Below are 15,000 nucleotides of genomic sequence, written 5' to 3' on the forward strand. Positions count from 1 at the left end.
AGAGACACTTAAACAAGCAGTGGAAAAAAAAGAGGGACTTTCCAGAATCACTCTCTCTTTCTTTTCTTTTAAAGATAAGATAAATAAGGACAGACGGCAAAGACATGGAAAAATAACACAAGAAGCTGTGATTTCATGTAACTTTCTGCAGTACACACACACACACACACACACACACACACACACACACACACACACACACACACACACACACACACACACACACATACATCTCATTCACATACCTAGTTTCTTTGATACATCACACACACATACATACACACACACACACACACACCTTCACACGTCTGTGTGTATTTGTGCACACACATACACACACACACACACACACAGACACACACACACACCTCTTGCACATACATACACACACACACATGCACACACACACTCACACACACACACACGCACATACACACACACATACACACACACACATACACACACACACACATACCACACACACACATACACACAGCACACACACACAACAACACACACACATCACACACACACACACACACACACACACACACATACATACACACAGACACACAACACCCACCACACACACACACACACAACATACACACTAACACACACATACGCACACACACTCATCTGTTACAGCTTTACTAGTTACTTTACACATTACATCACACAAACACACACACATACACACAGACACACATACGCACACACACACACATGCACACACACACACACATAGACATACACACACAGACACACACACATGCACACACAAAGATACACACACAGACACACACGCGCGCGCACACACACACAGGAATGTAACTGAGTACATTTACTCCATTACTGTCTCCATCAGTCCAAATGTTGAGGTAAATATTGTACTTTTTAATCCACTACATTCACACACAAACACGCAAAGATACACACACACAGATACGCAAAACACACACACACACACACACACACACACACACACACACACACACACACACACACACACACACACACACACACGATCAGACCATTAAACACACCACTGTTTGGATCCTTTACTCTTTCTACAATGGGAGTATTCTTCTTTACTTTTTAATACTTTAAGTCACATTTTCCCTGCAGGACTTTAACTTGTAACGGAGTATTTCAACAGCGTGGTATTAGTACTTCTACTGCAGTAATAAAAATATCTGAATACTCAACTTCAACTGACAGAAAGAGTGTTTTTTTAAGAAGAAAGATAAAAAAGATGGAGGGAGCGTCGGCCCTTTTCTGGCTCGATGGAAGCTCAGCGGCTGTTATGAGAGAGAGAGAGGGAGAGAGAGAGAGAGAGAGACAGGGAGAGGGAGAAAGAGAGAGAGAGAGAGGGAGGGAGAGGGAGAGAGAGAGAGAGAGAGAGAGAGAGAGAGAGAGAGAGGGAGAGAGAGAGAGAGGGAGAGAGAGAGAGACAGAGGAGAGAGAGAGAGAAAAAGAGAGAGAGACAGAGGGAGAGAAAAGCGAGAGAGAGAGAGAGAGAGAGAGAGAGACAGAGAAGAGACAGAGAGAGAGAGAGAGAGAGAGAGAGAGAGAGAGAGAGAGAGAGAGAGACAGGGAGATAGAGAGACAGGGAGAGAGAGAGAGAGAGAGAGAGAGAGAGAGACAGAGGGAGAGAGAGAGAGCTGTGTGTATGCATATATGTATGTGTGTGTGTGTATGCATGTATATGTGTGTGTGTGTATGTATATGTGTGTGTGTGTGTATGCATGTATATGTGTATGTGTGTATGTATATATATATGTGTGTGTGTGTGTGTGTGTGTATGTATATGCATGTATGTGTGTGAATACATATATTATTAAAACTTATTTGAATCATTTAATACAATTTTAAAAGACAAACTTTGAAAAAAGGGACATATATGAGAGTTGTCATTAAGCCATAGTAAAGAGTAAAGAGTAATGGGTGCTGCTGCTGCTACGTGTAACAGTGATGGTGGACCCGCTGGGCTCCTAAAAATACTCCCCCTCCTCCCTCAGGATTCCTCCTCAGCGCTCCTCTTCTGCCTGCGGCTCTGATTGGCTGCCGAGCGGCCACCGATAGCTCCATGTGAGATCACATTCCTGCACGCTGACAGCGTTGTTTACAGCATGCTGCAGGACTTGGACTTCATCGTCAAGTCTTGGATCTCTGCTGTAACGTTTCTAATGGAAGTTTCTGAAACATGTTTTATATTTTTAACTGTTAATATAGAGAGCTTCGTGTGTGGTTACATTCCTCAGGGTTTCAGTAGGTTTCAGAAAGTCAAATTTAAAGCTATAGTGTGTAGTTTCTGTAGCCTGGTCCTACCAGACTCTGGTACTCTAGCCTGGTTCTACTAGACTCTGGTACTCTAGCCTGGTCCTACAAGACTCTGGTACTCTAGCCTGGTCCTACAAGACTCTGGTACATTAAGTTAGACCAGAGCTGTGTGTATATACAGTTAGACCAGAGCTGTGTGTACATATTAGACCAGAGCTGTGTACGTACAGTTAGACCAGAGCTGTGTGTACGTACAGTTGGACCAGAGCTGTGTACGTACAGTTAGACCAGAGCTGTGTGTACGTACAGTTGGACCAGAGCTGTGTATATACAGTTAGACCAGAGCTGTGTATATACAGTTAGACCAGAGCTGTGTGTATATACAGTTAGACCAGAGCTGTGTGTACATACAGTTAGACCAGAGCTGTGTATATACAGTTAGACCAGAGCTGTGTATATACAGTTAGACCAGAGCTGTGTATATACAGTTAGACCAGAGCTGTGTGTACATACAGTTAGACCAGAGCTGTGTATATACAGTTAGACCAGAGCTGTGTGTACATACAGTTAGACCAGAGCTGTGTGTACATACAGTTGGACCAGAGCTGTGTGTACTAACTTAGACCAGAGCTGTGTGTATATACAGTCAGACCAGAGTTGTGTGTATATACAGTTAGACCAGAGCTGTGTGTACGTACAGTTGGACCAGAGCTGTGTGTACGTACAGTTGGACCAGAGCTGTGTGTACGTACAGTTGGACCAGAGCTGTGTGTATATACAGTTAGACCAGAGCTGTGTGTATATACAGTTAGACCAGAGCTGTGTGTACGTACAGTTGGACCAGAGCTGTGTGTACGTACAGTTGGACCAGAGCTGTGTGTATATACAGTTAGACCAGAGCTGTGTGTATATACAGTTAGACCAGAGCTGTGTGTACGTACAGTTAGACCAGAGCTGTGTGTATATACAGTTAGACCAGAGCTGTGTGTACGTACAGTTGGACCAGAGCTGTGTGTACGTACAGTTGGACCAGAGCTGTGTGTATATACAGTTAGACCAGAGCTGTGTGTATATACAGTTAGACCAGAGCTGTGTGTACGTACAGTTGGACCAGAGCTGTGTGTACGTACAGTTAGACCAGAGCTGTGTGTATGTACAGTTAGACCAGAGCTGTGTGTATGTACAGTTAGACCAGAGCTGTGTGTACATGTACAGTTAGACCAGAGCTGTGTGTATATACAGTTAGACCAGAGCTGTGTGTACGTATAGTTGGACCAGAGCTGTGTGTAGCTAGACTATGCCAGAGCTGTGTGTATGTACAGTTAGACCAGAGCTGTGTGTAATCATATACAGAGCTGTGTATGACACGAACTGTTGTACAGTGCTGTGTGATGTATGTATATGAATTGAACCAGAGCTGTGTGTATGTACAGTTAGACCAGAGCTGTGTGTATGTACAGTTGGAGCCAGAGCTGTGTATGTACAGTTTGGCCAGAGTGTGTATGTACAGTTAGACCAGAGCTGTTTATGTACACAGCTGTGCAGTGCTGTGTACAGGCTTAATTAATGGTACAGTTGGCACAGCTGTATAGAGCTGTGTGTACTAACAGCTTGGTCAGAGCTGTGTTACGCACAGTGTGGTGTATGTATGCACAGAGCTGTGTGTGTATAGTGCGTAACAGTTAGCCAGAGCTGTGTGTAATATACTATACAGTTGGTCTAATGTGCCTATACACCCAACTTGGTGTAACTGTATATACAGCTGTGATGTAATGCTACATCAAGCGCTGTGTATAGACGCAGAGCTGTGTTAATGCGGAGTGGACCAGAGCTGTGTGTATGTACAGTTAGACCAGAGCTGTGTATATACAGTTAGACCAGAGCTGTGTATATACAGTTAGACCAGAGCTGTGTATATACAGTTAGACCAGAGCTGTGTGTACATACAGTTAGACCAGAGCTGTGTGTACGTACAGTTGGACCAGAGCTGTGTGTATGTACAGTTAGACCAGAGCTGTGTATATACAGTTAGACCAGAGCTGTGTATATACAGTTAGACCAGAGCGTACGTACAGTTAGACCAGAGCTGTGTGTACATACAGTTAGACCAGAGCTGTGTGTACATACAGTTAGACCAGAGCTGTGTGTATATACAGTCAGACCAGAGCTGTGTGTACATACAGTTAGACCAGAGCTGTGTGTATATACAGTTAGACCAGAGCTGTGTGTATATACAGTCAGACCAGAGCTGTGTGTACATACAGTTAGACCAGAGCTGTGTGTATATACAGTTAGACCAGAGCTGTGTGTACATACAGTTAGACCAGAGCTGTGTGTACATACAGTTAGACCAGAGCTGTGTGTATATACAGTTAGGCCAGCGCTGTGTGCTGCAGGAGAACAGTCTGCGTGTGCAGCCGGTCACGTCTCAGCAGCTTTCTCAGCCCGGCTGCTCCCTCGGGGTCCAGCTGTGTACATTGTGCTCAGTCACAGCTCCTCTCTGGGGGAACAGCCGCTCATCCATCTAACATGCAGGGGCTTATGGGTAGAGCTCTCCCCCTGTCCCATTGGCTTTGGATTTCTGTAAAGGCTGCAACTATACCGATTATTTAACGGTTATTTATTTCCCCAAGATGACGTCATCAAATGTCAAAGATGTTCAGTTTACCCTCACAGAGGAGTGAAGAATCACTTGTCACTTTTTTCAATGTTTTTCACTTTTTTTTGCCACTTTATTGTCACTTTTTCAATATTTTTGTCACTTTGTCACTTTTTTGTCATTTATTATACTTTTTTGTCACTTTTTCAATGTTTTTGTGACTTTTTTGTCACTTTTTCAATTACTTTTTCAATGTTTTTGTCACTTTTTTGTCACTTTTTCAATATTTTTGTCACTTTTTTGTCCCTTTGTCACTTTTTTGTTACTTTTTTGTCACTTTTTCAATGGTTTTGTCACTTTTTTGTCCCTTTTTTGTCACTTTTTCAATATTTTTGTCACTTTTTTGTCCCTTTGTCACTTTTTTGTTACTTTTTTGTCAATTTCTCAATGTTTTTGTCACTTTTTTGTCACTTTTTCAATGTTTTTGTCACTTTTGTGTCACTTTTTCAATATTTTTGTCACTTTTTTGTCCCTTTGTCACTTTTTTGTTACTTTTTTGTCAATTTTTCAATGTTTTTGTCACTTTTTTGTCACTTTTTCAATGTTTTTGTCACTTTTGTGTCACTTTTTCAATATTTTTGTCACTTTTTTGTCCCTTTGTCCCTTTTTTTGTTATTTTTTGTCACTTTTTCAATGTTTTTATCACATTTTTGTAACTTTTTTTCAATGTTTCTTCCACCTCTCTCTCTTTCTCTCTTATGCTCTCTCCTGCATCACTTTCTCTCTTCTTTTCCTAGTTTTCCAGCCTTTTCTTCCATTGTCAGATTTTTTTATTATTCTCCCTCCTTATCGCTCAAAAAAAGAAAGACTCAAACCGATTCATTGATTATCAAAATAGTTGCCGATTGATTTAATAGTAGGACGACTGATCTTGCAGCCTTGCTGCCTTGCAGCCTTGCTGCCTTGCTGCAAGGCTGCAAGGCTGCAAGGCTGCAAGGCTGCGAGGCTGCTAGTTGCAGCAGCTCCACTCCTCCCTAATAATGGAAGTCGTGTATTAGCCCTGACAGCATCATTTATGGGCGAGCTGCACGCCGCGGCAGGCCGGCCGTGGGATGCTATCGTTTAAAAGCAATATGGAGAGGAATTATTTATGAGAGCATCGTTCTGCACACACACACGCACGCACATGGACACACACACACACACACACACACATATACACACATATACACACATATACACACACACACACACACACACATGGACACACACACACACATGGACACACACACACACACACACATGGACACACACATGCATACACACACACACACACAGGGACGCACACTCTGCTATGAGAGCATCGTTATGCGCACACAAACACACACACACACACACACACACACACGCACATGGACACATACATATACACACACACACACACACACAGGCACATGGACACACACACACACACGCACATGGACACATACATATACACACACTGACACACACGGACACATGGACACAGAGAGACACACACACACCACACACACACGTACGCACACACACCACACACACACACACAGACACACACATGCATACACACACAAACACACACAGGGACGCACACATGCACACACAGACACACACACACACACACACACACTCCCTTCCTCTCTGCTATGTAATGCACCATGAAGGGCAGCGATGGAGCGGAGTTCCAGCAGACAACGAGTGAGAGGGAGGCATCGGTGGAAGGAGTATTCAGATCCTTTATTACTGCAGTAAAAGTACTAATACCACACTGTCAAAATACTCTGTTACAAGTTAAAGTACTGCAGGCAAAATGTTACTACAGTAAAAGTCTGGAAGTATCATCAGGAAAGTATTCAACGTAAAGAACTCTCCTCCCATTTTAGAAACTGGTAACCATCCAAACAGCTGTGTGTTTAATGGTCCGAATCTGAATGAGGAAAGTAACTAGTAACTAAAGTAACTAGTAACTAAAGCTGGAACAGATGAATGTAGCGGAGTAACTAAAGTAACTAGTAACTAAAGCTGGAACAGATGAAATGTAGCGGAGTAACTAAAGTAACTAGTAACTAAAGCTGTAACAGATGAATGTAGTGGAGTAACTAAAGTAACTAGTAACTAAAGCTGTAACAGATGAATGTAGCGGAGTAACTAAAGTAACTAGTAACTAAAGCTGGAACAGATGAATGTAGCAGAGTAACTAAAGTAACTAGTAACTAAAGCTGGAACAGATGAATGTAGTGGAGTAACTAAAGTAACTAGTAACTAAAGCTGGACCAGATGAATGTAGAGGAGTAACTAAAGTAACTAGTAACTAAAGCTGGAACAGATGAATGTAGCGGAGTAACTAAAGTAACTAGTAACTAAAGCTGGAACAGATGAATGTAGAGGAGTAACTAAAGTAACTAGTAACTAAAGCTGGAACAGATGAATGTAGAGGAGTAACTAAAGTAACTAGTAACTAAAGCTGTAACAGGTGAATGTAGAGGAGTAACTAAAGTAACTAGTAACTAAAGCTGGAACAGATGAATGTAGCGGAGTAACTAAAGTAACTAGTAACTAAAGCTGGAACAGATGAATGTAGAGGAGTAACTAAAGTAACTAGTAACTAAAGCTGTAACAGGTGAATGTAGAGGAGTAACTAAAGTAACTAGTAACTAAAGCTGGAACAGATGAATGTAGAGGAGTAACTAAAGTAACTAGTAACTAAAGCTGGAACAGATGAATGTAGAGGAGTAACTAAAGTAACTAGTAACTAAAGCTGGAACAGATGAATGTAGAGGAGTAACTAAAGCAACTAGTAACTAAAGCTGGAACAGGTGAATGTAGAGGAGTAACTAAAGTAACTAGTAACTAAAGCTGGAACAGATGAATGTAGTGGAGTAACTAAAGTAACTAGTAACTAAAGCTGGAACAGATGAATGTAGTGGAGTAACTAAAGTAACTAGTAACTAAACCTGTAACAGATGAATGTAGTGGAGTAACTAAAGTAACTAGTAACTAAAGCTGGAACAGATGAATGTAGTGGAGTAACTAAAGTAACTAGTAACTAAAGCTGGAACAGATGAATGTAGTGGAGTAACTAAAGTAACTAGTAACTAAAGCTGGAACAGATGAATGTAGTGGAGTAACTAAAGTAACTAGTAACTAAAGTAACTAGTAACTAAAGCTGGAACAGATGAATGTAGCGGAGTAACTAAAGTAACTAGTAACTAAAGGTTGGGGTTAACTAAGTAACTAGTAACTAAAGCTGGAACAGATAAATGTAGTGGAGTAACTAAAGTAAATAGTAACTATAAGCTGGAACAGATGAATGTAGTGGAGTAACTAAAGTAACTAGTAACTAAAGCTGGAACAGATGAATGTAGAGGAGTAACTAAAGCAACTAGTAACTAAAAGCTGGAACAGGTGAATGTAGAGGAGTAACTAAAGTAACTAGTAACTAAAGCTGGAACAGATGAATGTAGTGGAGTAACTAAAGTAACTAGTAACTAAAGCTGGAACAGATGAATGTAGTGGAGTAACTAAAGTAACTAGTAACTAAACCTGTAACAGATGAATGTAGTGGAGTAACTAAAGTAACTAGTAACTAAAGCTGGAACAGATGAATGTAGTGGAGTAACTAAAGTAACTAGTAACTAAAGCTGGAACAGATGAATGTAGTGGAGTAACTAAGTAACTAGTAACTAAAGCTGGAACAGATGAATATAGTGGAGTAACTAAAGTAACTAGTAACTAAAGTAACTAGTAACTAAAGCTGGAACAGATGAATGTGGCGAGTGCTAAAGTAACTAGTAACTAAAGTAACTAGTAATTAAAGCTGGAACAGATGAATGTAGCGGGTTAACTAAAGTAACTAGTAACTAAAGCTGGAACAGATGAATGTAGCAGTTAACTAAAGTAACTAGTAACTAAAGCTGGAACAGATGAATGTAGCGGAGTTAACTAAAGTAACTAGTAACTAAAGCTGGAACAGATGAATGTAGTGGAGTAACTAAAGTAACTAGTAACTAAAGCTGGAACAGATTAATGTAGTGGAGTAACTAAAGTAACTAGTAACTAAAGCTGGAACAGAAGAATGTGGAGTAACTAAAGTAACTAGTAACTAAAGCTGGAACAGAAGAATGTAGCGGATTAACTAAAGTAACTAGTAACTAAAGCTGTAACAGGTGAATGTGAGATTAACCAAAGTAACTAGTAACTAAAGCTGGAACAGATTAATGTGGCAGAGTAACTAAAGTAACTAGTAACTCAAAGGCTGGAACAGATGGATGTGAGATAACTAAAGTAACTAGTAACTAAAGCTGGAACAGATTAATGTAGTTGAGTAACTAAAGTAACTAGTAACTAAAGCTGTAACAGATGAATGTGGGAGTAACTAAAGTAACTAGTAACTAAAGCTGTAACAGATGAATGTAGTAGTAACCAAGTAACTAGTAACTAAAGCTGGAACAGATTAATGTAGTGTGAGTAACTAAAGTAACTAGTAACTAAAGCTGGAACAGATGAATGTGCGGAGTAACTAAAGTAACTAGTAACTAAAGCTGGAACAGATTAATGTAGTGGAGTAACTAAAGTAACTAGTAACTAAAGCTGGAACAGATTAATGTAGTGGAGTAACTAAAGTAACTAGTAACTAAAAGCTGTAACAGGTGAATGTGCGGGAGTAACTAAAGTAACTAGTAACTAAAGCTGGAACAGATTAATGTAGTGGAGTAACTAAAGTAACTAGTAACTAAAGCTGGAACAGATTAATGTAGTGGAGTAACTAAAGTAACTAGTAACTAAAGCTGTAACAGGTGAATGTAGCGGAGTAACTAAAGTAACTAGTAACTAAAGCTGGAACAGATGAATGTAGCGGAGTAACTAAAGTAACTAGTAACTAAAGCTGGAACAGATTAATGTAGTGGAGTAACTAAAGTAACTAGTAACTAAAGCTGGAACAGATTAATGTAGTGGAGTAACTAAAGTAACTAGTAACTAAAGCTGTAACAGGTGAATGTAGCGGAGTAACTAAAGTAACTAGTAACTAAAGCTGGAACAGATGAATGTAGCGGAGTAACTAAAGTAACTAAAGTAACTAGTAGAAAGTAGCAAGAAAAGGTGTGTGTCTCTGTGTCCGTGTGTGTGTGTGTGTGTGTCTGTGTGTGTATGTCTGTGTCAGTGTGTGTGTCCGTGTGTGTGTCCGTGTGTGTGTGTGTGTGTGTGTCCGTGTGTGTGTGTGTGTGTGTGTGTGTGTGTGTGTGTGTGTGTGTGTGTCTGTGTGTGTGTCCGTGTGTGTGTGTCTGTGTCTGTGTGTGTGTTTGTGCGTCTGTCCATGTGTGTGTGTGTGTGTGTGTGTATGTATGTGTGTGTGTATGTCTGTGTCAGTGTGTGTGCGTGTGTGTGTCTGTGTGTGTGTGTGTGTGTGTGTGTCGGTGTGTGTGTGTGTGTGTGTGTCCGTGTGTGTGTGTGTGTGTGTATCTGTGTGTGTGTCCGTGTGTGTGTGTGTGTGTCTGTGTGTGTGTCCGTGTGTGTGTGTGTGTGTCTGTGTGTGTGTGTCCGTGTGTGTGTGTGTGTGTGTGTCTGTGTGTGTGTGTGTGTGTGTGTGTGTGCGTCTGTCCATGTGTGTGTGTCTCTGTGTGTGTGTGTGTGTGTGTCTGTGTGTGTGTGTCTCTGTGTGTGTGTGTGTGTGTGTGTGTGTGTGTGTGTGTCGTCTATCCATGTGTGTGTGTGTGTGTGTGTGTGTGTGTGTGTGTGTGTGTGTGTGTGTGTGTGTGTGTGTGTGTGTGTGTGTGTGTGTGTGTGTGTGCGTACAGCACTAATTCAGATGCTTCGAGTGCTTCTGGAAAGTCAACAAGCGCTGAGCGTTTGTCTCTGTGCACTCAGAGCGAGTCCTCAGGGACCCAACAGCATCATTACGTCATCCACACCAACAAGCAGTCACACTCAACATGCAACTAACCCTTGTAAAGCGTCAATATTCTGCTCATTTTCAGTTTCATAATTGTATTTTAAGGTTGTACCAGAATAGGGTTACATTTACGTTTAATTATCTAAAAACACCATTTTTTTGTTGTACTGCACATTGCTGCAGCTCCTCTTTTCACCCTGTGTTCAGGTCTCTGTTTTAGCTACAGAGTGAGACATCTCAACTGCTGTAACATCTTTGTTGGGAGTCGCACATGCTCAGTAGCTAGGTAAGACTACATGCTCAGTAGCTAGGTAAGACTACATGCTCAGTAGCTAGGTAAGACTACATGCTCAGTAGCTAGGTAAGACTACATGCTCAGTAGCTAGGTAAGACTACATGTTCAGTAGCTAGGTAAGACTACATGCTCAGTAGCTAGGTAAGACTACATGCTCAGTAGCTAGGTAAGACTACATGCTCAGTAGCTAGGTAAGACTACATGCTCAGTAGCTAGGTAAGGACTACATGCTCAGTAGCTAGGTAAGACTACATGCTCAGTAGCTAGGTAAGACTACATGCTCAGTAGCTAGGTAAGGACTACATGTTCAGTAGCTAGGTAAGGACTACATGAGCTAGCTAGCTGTTCCTCCTTCAGTCAATACAAGGCAGGATTAGCCGGGAGACTTCTTTTAAACGAGGACGAACTTCACACTTAGCGTTGAATACCTGCAGAACGGGGACATGGAGGTAGTTCTTTTGGTAGATTATGGTTAACTAGTGTGTGTTGTAGCAGTGTTTTGCCATTGAGAATGAGCTAGCATGCTAACGGTTAGCCCCCTAGCCCACCTCGTTTCGGCTAGTGCCGTAGAAAGCCGTGCAGATGTTGACCAGCTCACCAGGAGACTGAAGGCAGGACACATTCAGAAACCAGATCTCACTCAGAACACCATGGATGGAGTATTTCAAAGTCTGTATGTGTGTGGAAGCACCAGAGACACAAAATAACTCCCCAAATCACCAGAAAAAGTGATTGTTTTCATAATATGGGCACTTTAAAGTCAGCATTCATATAAACTGTCATTCATATTCATGCATATTGCGTTGTTACCATATCACTTTCGCATGTCCAGCGGCTTAATTACACCTCACTTTACACCTTCTGTGTAATGCCTAATCTGTACTTCATGTAGCCTATTGTATTCTGTATTCCTGTACTGTATTATGATGTGAAACTGTATGTTGTCGCTCAGGGGTGTCAAACTCAACTTCCCAGAGGGCCACACTGGAAAATAAGAATCACATCAAGGGCCAGACATGTTTAGTTCATCGATAGGCTATTATTTAATCGACAAAGTCAAATATATTTGACTGTATCATTGCACGTGTCATATAGTCGTCTCACTCACAGTTTGGTCGACATAAAGTCCTAATTTTTTTATTTTTTTGTTAATTTATTTTATTACAGAGACATATTAATAAACATTTCTGTCAATATGCCAGAGTTAGCCAGAAGGCTATTTTTCATCTGCAGTCTCTAGACAGATGGTACCTAAAAGAATGTAAAATTACACATTTACATAACAATATAACATTTAAAATACATTTGGTAACGTGGGAAAAAGTGACAAAAATGTCGGAACAAGTGACAAAATGTCGGAAAAAGTGACAAAATGTCGGAAAAAGTGACAAAAACGTCGGAAAAGTGACAAAAACGACGGAAAAAGTGACAAAAACGTCGAAAAAGTGACAAAAACGTAAGAAAAAGTGACAAAAACGTAAGATAAAGTGACAAAAACGTAAGAAAAAGTGACAAAAACGTAGGAAAAAGTGACAAAAACGTAAGAAAAAGTGACAAAAACGTAAGAAAAAGTGACAAAAACGTAAGATAAAGTGACAAAAACGTAAGAAAAAGTGACAAAAACGTATGAAAAAGTGACAAAAACGTCGGAAAAAGTGTCAAAAACGTCGGAAAAAGTGACAAAAACGTCGGAAAAAGTGACAAAAACGTCGGAAAAAGTGTCAAAAACGTAAGAAAAAGTGACAAAAACTAGGTGGGCCAAAATGTATTGTGAACCTAAATTGATATGCGGACCGGATCATAATCTGCGAGGGGCCGGATTTGGCCCACGGGCCTCGAGTTTGACACACGTGTGGCCTAGCTGGTTAAATGAAGGTTAAATAAAAATAAAACTTCACTTCTTGTTTCTGTCTCTGTGAGAGAAACATCTCACACGTTAGGACGACTTCAGATATTCACAATAATAATAATAATAATAATAATAATAATAATAATAATAATAATAATAATGGAAGATCACTGAACTGTATCTGCTGCTATGAGCTCAGCTCACTGTCTCCAATGTCTCTTTGTCCACAACTCAACAGATATTCACTTTACTGCCACAGAGGATGGAAGAAACTACACTGTAAAAACGAGAACTTGAAATTGCTCATCTTACTTTGATTTTCAATTAAACAGAACAAAAAACACATAATTGCATTATAAACTTTGTTAAAGTAGTTACTTCAACTCACTGTATTAAGTTTATTGTGATAAGTTGGTCTCACTTCAAAATGTATGGTGGCGCCACTTTGAAATTGTAGTTAGACTCAAATTGAGGCCAGGTCAATTACTCTTTTCATGCTCCACGCTAAAACAGGGTTTCCTGGGCAGTTCTGCAGGGGTTTTCAGTTGCCTACCTTTTCGGCCTGCTCTATGCGTAAACCCGATCGTTGCGTACTGCAGTCAGGTGGTTCATTGGCTGGTCAATTCCCATGATGCAAGGCAGTAAATGGTTGTGTCAAACTTTGCTGAAAAGTTTGCAGTTTGTTCGAAATACAAATGTAACTTTATGAATTCCGTTTATTAAACGTGTCTGCTTAGAATGTAATGTTTTGTTGCCTGGTAATTGTCATTGTTGTGCTGGTTTACATTTGTAACCATGAGGTAAGTGACTGTTACGTTTGATAAGAAGAGCTGGAGTTTTGCAGTGTTAGACTTTGAGCAGTAATAGGCTTTCTTCAGCCAGTATTCTGCGGTGCGTCACTTCACTAGTGGCCCTTTTATGTCAAGTGATGCAAGATCAGCAGCTTTAGATGGGCCCCTATTTTGCACGGGGGCTCTTTTAGAAGTCGAAACTTAGTTTTTACACACAAAAGTTAATTATCTGAACAAAAGATAATTAGTTGACATGACTGTTTTTGAATTATTTAGTATGTGAAACTTAAGATTTTAAGTTTTTATATCTATGAAAGATAAATTATTTAAACAAAACATTATTAGTTGGCACAGCATATGAAAGTTAATTATTTGAACAAAACATTATTAGTTGGCTGAACTATTTTCAAAACGTAGGAGTTTGAGTTGGCCTCAAAACTCAAAAATCTAGTGCAGTAAGTTGCCTTGAAATTTTGAGTTTTCACAACATTTTTGTTTTTACAGTGTAGAAGATATCCTCATGTTTTCACCATTTTTTCTGACATTTCAGAGACCAAACATCTGATGCATTCATGCAGGCAAATAATCCACACATTAAACTGCAATTTAATTGCAATTTTGTGGGAATTCAGGAGACTCCTGAGACACAAAATGATTAAAGGACAGCAAGAAAACTACAGCAGCTGCTCAGACTTGGTGTGTGTGTGTGTGTGTGTGTGTGTGTGTGTGTGTGTGTGTGTGTGTGTGTGTGTGTGTGTGTGTGTTGTTGTGTGTCCTCTGGGTGGACTGATGTGTGGTGTGGACAGGACAGCCTGCAGAGTTCAGATAATTAAAGAGCAGATGTGGAGAAACCGAGCTGTCACCTGAACACAGCCAGGTCACTCACACACACACACACACACACACACACACACACACACACAAAAACACACACAACAAACACACACAACAAACACACAGAGACACACACACACAAAAACACACACACACACACACAAAAAAAAAAAACACACACACACACACACACACACACACACACACACACACACACACAACAAACAAACACACACACACACACACACACACACACACACACACAAAAACACACACACACACACACACACACACACACACACACACACACACACAGAGACACACACACACACACACACTCACTCACTCTCTCACACACACACACACACAGACAGACACTACTTTTGGTAATTGTAATAACAAGAGAGGTAGGTGATGAAAGAG

Source organism: Perca fluviatilis, chromosome 9, assembly GCF_010015445.1.
Source record: "Perca fluviatilis chromosome 9, GENO_Pfluv_1.0, whole genome shotgun sequence".
Lineage (NCBI taxonomy): Eukaryota > Metazoa > Chordata > Actinopteri > Perciformes > Percidae > Perca > Perca fluviatilis.